The sequence below is a fragment of the Ovis canadensis genome, chromosome 3 (genome assembly GCF_042477335.2).
Source record: "Ovis canadensis isolate MfBH-ARS-UI-01 breed Bighorn chromosome 3, ARS-UI_OviCan_v2, whole genome shotgun sequence".
Lineage (NCBI taxonomy): Eukaryota > Metazoa > Chordata > Mammalia > Artiodactyla > Bovidae > Ovis > Ovis canadensis.
The window spans coordinates 54,390,024-54,399,770 of NC_091247.1; the positions used below are offsets into that span (position 1 = coordinate 54,390,024).

A 9,747-nucleotide genomic window follows, 5' to 3' on the forward strand; every position below is an offset into this window, starting at 1 on the left:
GTCTTATCACAAAATACAATAAATAAAGAGGGCTCTAGGAAAGTTAGAAGTGATGGATATATTCAGGGCATAGACTGTGGTCATGGTTTCATGGGTGTATGTTATCTCCAATTTTTTCCTGTTATATACATGAAATATGGATGTTTTTGTATGTCAATCATACCTCGACAATAAAGTTGTTTAGAAATAAAATACATTATGCCAAAAGTTATAACAGATTTTTCACTCCATTTGAAGGAATGTATATAAATCTCTGAAATATCTTACATAAATTTATAAATTTGGAGTACTGAATGGTGATTGCAAAGACATTTCTGTTCCTCTATTATAGGTACAGGCAAAATACACACACACACACACACACACACACACACACACACATTTGGAGGCCAAATATGTGGAGAAAGACTTTGTTTTCCTTAATTCCTAAGTTTTCACTAAGCCTTTTTTATATAACGGCAGCACTTTCTTTTCTTTGCAAATTTTATTTGCCTCCACTTTAACTTGAATTATTCTCTTTACCCAGAATGCCCTTTCCCCACTACTCCCTTTTGATTAACAGAATACAGCTGGACCTTTTGTACAAAGAGAATGCTAGTTACATGAACTTTGCAGTTAACTCATTGCTCTTATTTTTTTTAAATGAAGGATTCTAACTTGCCTTCTACTCTGAATTTTACTTTCATGGAAAGTTCTGAATCACCTCTGACATTCTCTTTCTCCTCTGTGAATGCTACTATACTCTTTCCTGTTAAACACAGTCTTTCTGAAATCCCAGATACCACCATGCTGTATTTTACAGTTGTCAGTTTACATACTAATATTCCTCTACTAGATTTCTTGAATGTAGACAGAGTCACATTCATTATATTTCTACAGTAGCATTTTATGCTTAGCAGATATTCTATAAAAAGATGTTCACTGACATGAAATAAGAAACTTTGAATACTTTTAAAATCCTCCAGTTATGGTAAAATAATTGTGAAATTAGTAGAGTTATAACTAATTCTGTTTTGCATTATGTATTTTAGTGAACATTTCTGAAACTTCTTTAATTTGTCATGTGCTGTGCTGTGCTTAGTCGCTCAGTTGTGACCAACACTTTGGGATCCAATGGACTGTAGCCAGCCAAGCTCTTCTGTCCATGGGGTTCTTCAGGCAAGAATACTGGAGTGGGTTGCCATGCCCTTCTCCAGGGAATCTTCCCAATCCAGGGATCGAACCGAGGTCTCCTGTATTGCAGGCGGAGTTGTTACCATCTGAGCCACCAGGGAAAGTCCAAGAATACTGGAGTGAGTAGCTGATTCCTTCTCCAGGGGATCTTCATTGCAGGTGGATTCTTTACCAGCTGAGCTACCAGGGAAACCCTTAACCTGTGATACCTTTGAGTAATTTTTATCTCTTCCTATGATAAAATGCCCTAGAGGGAGTGGAATATGTGAGAATATATTTTAAAATACTTCTCAATCATCTTACTATCTGAGTGGCTAAATAAAAATGAAAAGTTTTAATGAGAATCATCAGAAAGTAGTAAATCAAATACATATCAAATATTAAATCTATGGCCTTTTGGCCTTTGTATTTCTATCTAAGCTGTCATCTCCTCATTTCCTCCACCCCTCAGCCCTTGGCAATCACCATTCTACTCTATTTCTATGAGTTTGATGTTTTTAGATTTCATAAAGAAGTGAGATCATACAGTATTCATCATTCTCTGACTGACTTGATTCACTCAGCATAATGTCTGAAGACCCATATATGTTTTTTCCCCCCAATGGCAAAATTTTCTTCTTTTTATGGCAGAAAAATATTCCATCATATGTTCATATATTTCATATTTTATTTTTCCATTCATACACCAGTAGACATAAGTTATTTAGATTTATTTAATATTTGGTCATTGTGAATGATGTTGGAATCAACATGGGGATGCATCTATACCTATAGGAGAGTAAATTCATTTCCTTTGAATAAATACTCAAAGATGGAATTGCTAGATCATATGATAGCTTTTTTAAAAAAAATACTTGGACCACCATCCATCTTGTATTCCATAGTGAAAATACAAGTTTATATTTCTGCCAGGAATAAACAGTATCACAGTTTTCTCTTTTCCAAATTATTGGCAACATTTACTATCTCTTGTCTTTTTGTTAATAGCCATCCTAACAGGTGCGAGGTTTTGATCTACATTTCCCTGATGATTAGAGATGTTGAGTACTTTTTCATGTTCTAGATGTCTTCTTTGAACATTATCTATTCATGTACTTTGGCCATTTTAAAGCCAAATTATTTTTTGTTGTTGAATTATGCAACTTTCTTACACATTTTGAATAATAACACTTTATCAGATATATTGTTTACAAATATTTCTCTCACTCCATAGGTTCTTGTTTTACACCAATATCAACTCAGTTATTATACAATATAACCAAGATCTGACCAAAAATACACAATTATTGTCTTCTCAAGACACTAAGTCTTAAAGTGGTGACTTTTGAAGTAGAAACAGTTCACTAACTCACATTGTTTTGAGTCTCACGTTGTTCACTCAAAATTAATGTAAGTAAACCCTTCAGTGCTAGATTCCACAGCACATTTACTGAATTGAAATGGTAAAGAGAAGATAAACACGGCCTCTGTGTAAGGAAATCAAGCAAATCTGTGAAGCATTTCATATGTTTTATTTATAGAACTCATGATAATAGGAAACCAAAAATCTGTAAGAGATACACAGATACGAAAGAGAAAGGAATCCAAATAAAGTATAAATACTAAAGCTAGTCATAAATTCACAAGGGAGGAGAGTACAAAAAAGAAGAAAGGAACAAAAAATAAAAGTATAAAACCACAAGAAAACAAGTTATACAACGGCAATATGTACATGTTTATTAATAATTACTGTAAATATAACTGAATAAATGCTCAAATCAAAGACATAGATTAGCTGAATGGATTAAAAAACATACAAACAAAGACTTAAACTATTCTAATTTTTAAAAAATCTTTTTCTCATTTTGATATTTTAATTTAAACTGTTCTGGGTAATTTAAACTGTTTTATTTTCCAGTTTTTTTTTTTACACATTCTTCTGTATTATCTTATCACCAATTGATTTCCTCTAGTGCAGTTTTCATTTCAATTTTTTGGTTCTACAGCATTCATTGGTTCTTCACTGAAAGTTTTCAATATGCTTCTCCATTCTTCTCCAGAGTTCGGTGAATGTTTTTATGACTGGCACTTTAAACTCTTTATCAAGTCAAGTATTTTTCTCTTTTTCATAATTTTTCCCTGATATTTTTATCTTGTTCTTTTGTTTCCCTTGTCTTCTAATTTTGTTTGACTGTCTATATTTTTTTTGTATGAATTAGGCAAAAGAGTTCCTCTCTCAGCCAGGAAGGTGTGTCCTTGTGCAGGAAAGTCCCTATACAGACTGTGTATACCTAGTGACTTTGATAGGAGGGCTAGAGCTGATTCAGGCATAGAGTGCTTTTTTTCCCTCCCAAGGTACACTGGGGACTACTGCTTTGCTGTATATGAAGGTAGGAGCTGGACACTGGCACAAGCCAGTGCACACTGGGTGTTGCCACCTTGGTGGGGTGTGACTGGCATCAGAACTTGCTGTGGGGTGGGATAGTCTTGATAGACCAGCTAAAGCACCTGCACTTTTCAATCTGAACTGTCCCTGTGCTCAGATGCATAGAAAGTGAAGTTGTGTGCTAGCCCTTTAAAAGTGGAGTCTTGATTTTTTACAGCTGTCTGGCTCTTCTGGATATAAGGCTTGCTGTTTTTAACACCAGGGAGGTTATCTTCCCAGTACGGGTCCCCAGGGCTCGAGTGCTCAGTGTGAGTCTCAAAGCATTTGCTCCTTAGGAAAGACATCAGCGTTTGGGATATTGCCTTTCACTTGTGGGTCATTCACCGGGGTGTGGGTCCTGAGTAGATTGTATCTTTGTACCCTTAAACCCATCTGGATGCTTTTTGCTTGTTTGTTTTTGTTCCCTAAATTGTAGAAGAGCTATTCTGCTAGTTTTCAGGTGTCCTGAGAAAGAGTTGTTTTCTTACACTGTACACACTGGGTGTGTCTATGGAAGGAGGTGAGCAGGATCCTCTTACTCTGCTGTCTTGATCCTGCCTTCTCTATTTTGAATATGAGCATCTATCTTCTACTTATTTATCACTGGATAGAAATCTGGATTTATATTTTCCTAATTATGACAGCTCAGTTGGTAAAGAATCCACCTGCAATGCAGGAGACATCAGTTTGATTCCTGTGTCAAGAAGATCCACTGGAGAAGGGATAGGCTATGCACCCCAGTATTCTTGGCCTTCCCTTGTGGCTCGGCTGGTAATTAATCTGCCTGCAATGAGGGAAACTGGGGTTTGATCCCCTGGGTTGGGAAGATCCCCTGGAGAAGGGAAAGGCTACCCATTCCAATTTTCTAGGCTGGAGAATTCCATGGACTGTACAGCCCATGGAGTTGCAGAGTCGGACACAACTGAACGGTGTTCACTTCATTTTCACTTTCATTCATTCACTCATTGTTCATCTTTTAGACTTATGTGCGTCGTGCCTTATGTAGCATAATTTTGAAAAATAAATCATTAATCATAAGTGAAAATACAGAGTATATGTTGTTATTGTCTAGTCACTAAGTTGTGTCCAACTCTTTGTGACCCCATGGACTACAGCACATCAGGTGTTCCTGTCCTCCACTCTCTCCCAGAGTTTGCTCAAATTCTTGTCCGTTGAGTCAGTAATCCTATCTAACCATCTCATCCTCTTCTGCCTTTTCTCCTTTTGCCTTCAGTCTTTCCCAACATCAGGGTCTTTTCCAGTGATGTGGCCCTTTGTAGCAGGTGACAAAACTATTGGAGTTTCAGCATCAGTCCTTCCAATGAATATTCAGGATTGATTTCCTTTAGGATTGATTGGCTTAAACTCCTTGCTGTCCAAGGATCTTTCAAGTGTATTCTCTAGCACCACAATTCTAAAGCATCAGTTCTTTGGCACTCAGCCTTTTTTATGATCCAACTCTCACATCTGTACACAACTTCTGAAAAAAAAAACATAGTTTTGACTATACAGAGCTTTGTCAGCAAAATCATTGTGGACGGTAACTGTAGACTACAGAATATATACCAACATTATTTATCAACAGATCAAATGGTATAGATGAACCAATAACAACTTAAATGTGCCGTAAGTGTATTCTTCAAAAGAAGAACAAAGGAAATTCCCATGAAAAATGAATAAAATTAAGAATTAAATGAGTAATGGGATTGGACAGATAGAGATTGGTATCTATAAATACTTTTATTGGCACAAGAGCTAGAAGAAAACATTTTGAGACCTATGGAGAGAGTAGTTTGTAGTTTATTTCTAAGGATAAAGATGAAGAATTGGAAATAACGTTGGAAGAACTTTTAAATGCTTCATTAAGATAGGACTTTTTCAGGTCAATAACCCCTATTGTTAATTAGCATTTAGACATATATTCCTTATATTGAAAGCAGACTTAAAAATCATGCCTGAGCATCTGAAGCAGTCCATGAGTTCTGACAATGTCAAGCATCCAGTGAGACCCAGATAGTTAATTATTTTTTAAAAATCTCCTTAATAAAACAGCTAGTGTTAAAAACAATGATTGAAATAGTCATGCATTTTATATTATTGACAGATTATTTTTCCTAATCAATCAAATCCATAAAGGAATCTAAGGAGAGGAGAAAGATTTTATTTTAATGTATCTCTCTCCCTCCAAATTAGCAATATTTTCCTTTGGAAAAGAGAAAGGAAAATTGTAATGGGAAATATTTAAACAGAAAGTATCTTGTGCAATGCTTAAAAGATCTAGTAGCTTATAAGTATGTTAAATTATTCCTACGTTGTTAAATTATTAATATTTTTGAAGACAGTCTCAATTAGAAAAAATAACTACAAACACTTCCTGTATGTTTCTATATCAATGCCTAATAATTCTACATGACATTAATAAAAATGATAAATAAATTTATATTAAAAAATAAAAAAGAAATAAACAATGAAAAAAAAGAAAAAATGGTAATTGTACTTATCAGTTACAGGGATGTGTCACAGCAGATAGTGACTTTCTGGAACATTCATGATGGCATACCATGAAAGTGGGAAAGGCACAATATAAAGTTCACAGAAAGAAAAAAAAAAACCTGCAGGGAAAATTACAAAATGAAAGAAATAGAAAAATACATCAAGCAAATAATTTCTGGGTCAAATAAATTGGCAGATCATTTACAATGAGAAATTTAGAGTCCACTATCTAGTCAAGGCTATGGTTTTTCTGGTGGTCATGTGTGGATGTGAAAATTGGACTGTGAAGAAAGCTGAGCGCCAAAGAATTGATTCTTTTGAATTGTGGTTTTGGAGAAGACTCTTGAGAGTCCCTTGAACTGCAAGGAGATCCAACCAGTCCATTCTGAAGGAGATCAACCCTGGGATTTCTTTGGAAGGGATGATGCTAAAGCTGAAACTCCAGTACTTTGGCCACCTCATGCAAAGAGTTGACTCATTGGAAAAGACTCTGATGCTGGGAGGAATTGGGGGCAGGAGGAGAAGGGGACGACAGAGGATGAGATGGCTGGATGGCATCACTGACTCCATGGACGTGAGTCTGAGTGAACTCCGGGAGTTGGTGATGGACAAGGAGGCCTGGCGTGCTGAGATTCATGGGGTTGCAAAGAGTTAGACATGACTGAGCGACTGAACTGAACTGAACTTATCAACAGGAAGGAAAATTATAACACAAATGTACTTTCCATCTGTAGTAACATGTCTGAGTATTTTCTGAAACTGTGATATAATAGCAATTGACTTATAAAAACTGATTCATGTCCTTTTCATTTTAAAGAACTTATATAATTTATTTTTATAAAGATATCAAAAATATTGGGGAAAGGAACTTATTTCTTGTGGCTTCACATTTCCATGTGATAAGATTGATTAGAGTCACAGGGAAAACTTTTCCTTACTCTTCTTCCCCAGGAGAAAGGAATGACTCATTGCTTTTGTGAGTTCAGGAGAGAAACCGAGCTCTTTGGCTCATCATCTTTCTTTATCCATCTTCTGGACTCCTACTGCAGAAGAAAATTTGCCCATTCTCAGCCCAGCATTAAGGTTCCTGGGACATCACTTGGCTTAGTTTGGGAAGATAGTCTCCATTCAGGCAGTGTTAGCAAGCCCTTTAATGAGATCTGACTTATGCCTTCCAAACAGCCTCAACAGTGTAACAAGTAAAAATGATCTCCAGTTGTCTGCTTCCTGCCTCTTGAATTTCTGTCACTCATTTCTGAACATGGTCAGAGTAGAAAGAGAGTTACATGTTGAGACATTAACTCCCAGGAGAATACACTGAAGCATTTCTGGTTATCCTTAGGATCTCTGTATTTCCACTGCTGCATAAGGGTAGAGAAAAGAAAAAATTAAATCCCCTTGGTACACTGAAAATCAAAACTTTTCTGGTGCAACACTGATTTATAGTAAATCATGTATAAAAAAAAGTTTCATTCATTTATTTGCCAGGCCATTCATTTCTTTGACAAATATCTGTCATGATATAGGGAAAGACAACAGAATAAATTCTATGCAAATATTAATAAAATGATGCTTCATCTAAAATAAGTTAATAGTATAAAAAGATGATTTCAGCTTAGTATAGAAACATATCTATAAAAAGTATTATTTCAAATTAACTGATCATATAATTACTTTAAATATATAATAGAGTATATTTATTGTGTATTGATAAATAAAATATACTTATAAAATTCAGGCTAGATGTAGTCCAATATTATGTTTTTATGTGAAATAAAAATTATTTGCAAGTGTTGAATACATATATAACAATATAAGTATGGATTCTTACATAGCATTTACATAACTTCATTAAAACTGATGAGTCAGTGTTGCTGTTTAACCTGTTTATGAATAAACAGATTATATCACAAGGTAACTAAAGTGTTTAAGGCCTCACATCTGCTGTGTTAGCTGTCCTCTGGGATTGGCCACCAATGATCATCACCTTCTGATATTCACACTCTTGTGTGGTTTCTTCCACATTGTGCCAGAGTGAGTCCACATAACCAGTTGCATACGGAAGAAGATATGTTGTAGGTTGTGTCACTTCTGAGATTAGATTTTATGAGATGTTATGGCTTCTATCTTGATTGGTCTCTTACTCTCTCAGATCATTCACTTTAGTGAAATTCAGCTGTCGTGTAGAGAAGTCTATGTGGCAAGAAACTGAGCCCTCTGCTGAAAACTAGAAAAGGATTGAGGCCTTCTGACAAAAGCTGTGTAAGTAAGCCAACCTAAAAGTAGATCTTCTGCTTCAGTTAAGCCTTCAGATTACTGCAAATACAGCCTACAAACTAACAGCCACTTATCGGTTCTTGTTGTTCTGAGAACCCTCACTAATACAGTGATTCTTTCTTCTCCCCATATATTAGGCTAAATCAATCTATTGCAATTTACCAAACAGTCCAAAAATATTGTGAAAAAAGAAACCTGTTTCTTATGGTTTCTATGAGTTGTGCATTCATGTTTCTACTCCACCTCTTAATAAGTGGATTTTTTGGATTAAATTATATAAATTTGGTCTATTTGATCTTAAAAGATAATTTCTAAGAGGACTTTAACATGCTATATTATGCAGGGATAGGTACTCCCTTACAGACTCTGTATTTTGTAGTAACTCAAATGCATGTTGTGCTAGATATATCAAAAATAGAGTGAACAGTGTCCTAGGGGTATTTTCTTTTACCATTTCATAATGATATCAATTGCCATATTAAGGGAGACTTCAAAGCCTTCACTGAAACATGTTATGTGGATGGTGGCATCATAGGCATGCTTTATGTGAAATTTTGAAGAAGGCATTGTCTGTTCTCAATGTCACTGATCATATTCTACCACCATCTTCTTTGCTAACTCCCAGAATTCCATAGAACTTAGATGGTCTCCTGTGCAGCCTATTTGAAGGCATCTAATCAGGTCCCTGGTGGATCAGAGGTTAAAGCCTCTGCCTGCAATGCAGGAGACCTGGGTTTGATCCCTGGGTCGGGAAGATCCCTTGTAGAAGGAAATGGCAACCCACTCCAGTATTCTTGCCTGAAGAATCCCATGGACAGAGGAGCCTGGTGGGCTACAGTCCATAGGGTCACAAAGAGTCAGACACGACTGAGTGACTTCACACTAATCACACTAATCGGGTCCCAGCTGTTGACTTTGATTCCTAAGTCAAGATAGAACAATTTCTCTCTTGTTTGAAGAAATAATAATTTCTTTTCCTCCCTTTCCTATCATCTACCCCAAAGGAAACAAATCTATCTTTTGTGCTTTCTTCCCAGGTATAGATGTTTTAATGGGTTACTTAGGATAATAAGTAGAACATAGTTGAAGATGACCTTTGTGAATAATGTGTTATGAGTCTTAGCTAAAGTCTTAACTGCCTTCTTTATAGTCTCTGTGGCCTGAATATTGGGGCGTTCCTGGTGGCTCAATAGTAAAGAATTTGACTGCAATGCAGGAGATTCAGGAGATGCAGGTTCTATCCCTGCATAGGGAAGATCCCTCGAAGGAGGGCAAGGCAACCCACTTCAGTATTTTTGACTGCAGAATCCTATTAACAGAGGAACCTGATGGGCTACAGTCCATAGTGTTACACCGAGTTGGACGGGACTGAAGCAACTTAGCATGCATACATACAGCTT

At 36.1% G+C, this 9,747-nt stretch overlaps 1 non-coding gene across 1 annotated transcript; it reads left to right on the forward strand.

The window, feature by feature from the left end:
* The first annotated feature begins 2,578 nt into the window (after window positions 1-2,578).
* Window positions 2,579-2,684, forward strand: LOC138438431 (U6 spliceosomal RNA). The gene has a single exon (XR_011256366.1). It is a non-coding gene; the product is annotated as a U6 spliceosomal RNA (small nuclear RNA).
* The last annotated feature ends 7,063 nt before the right edge of the window (window positions 2,685-9,747 follow it).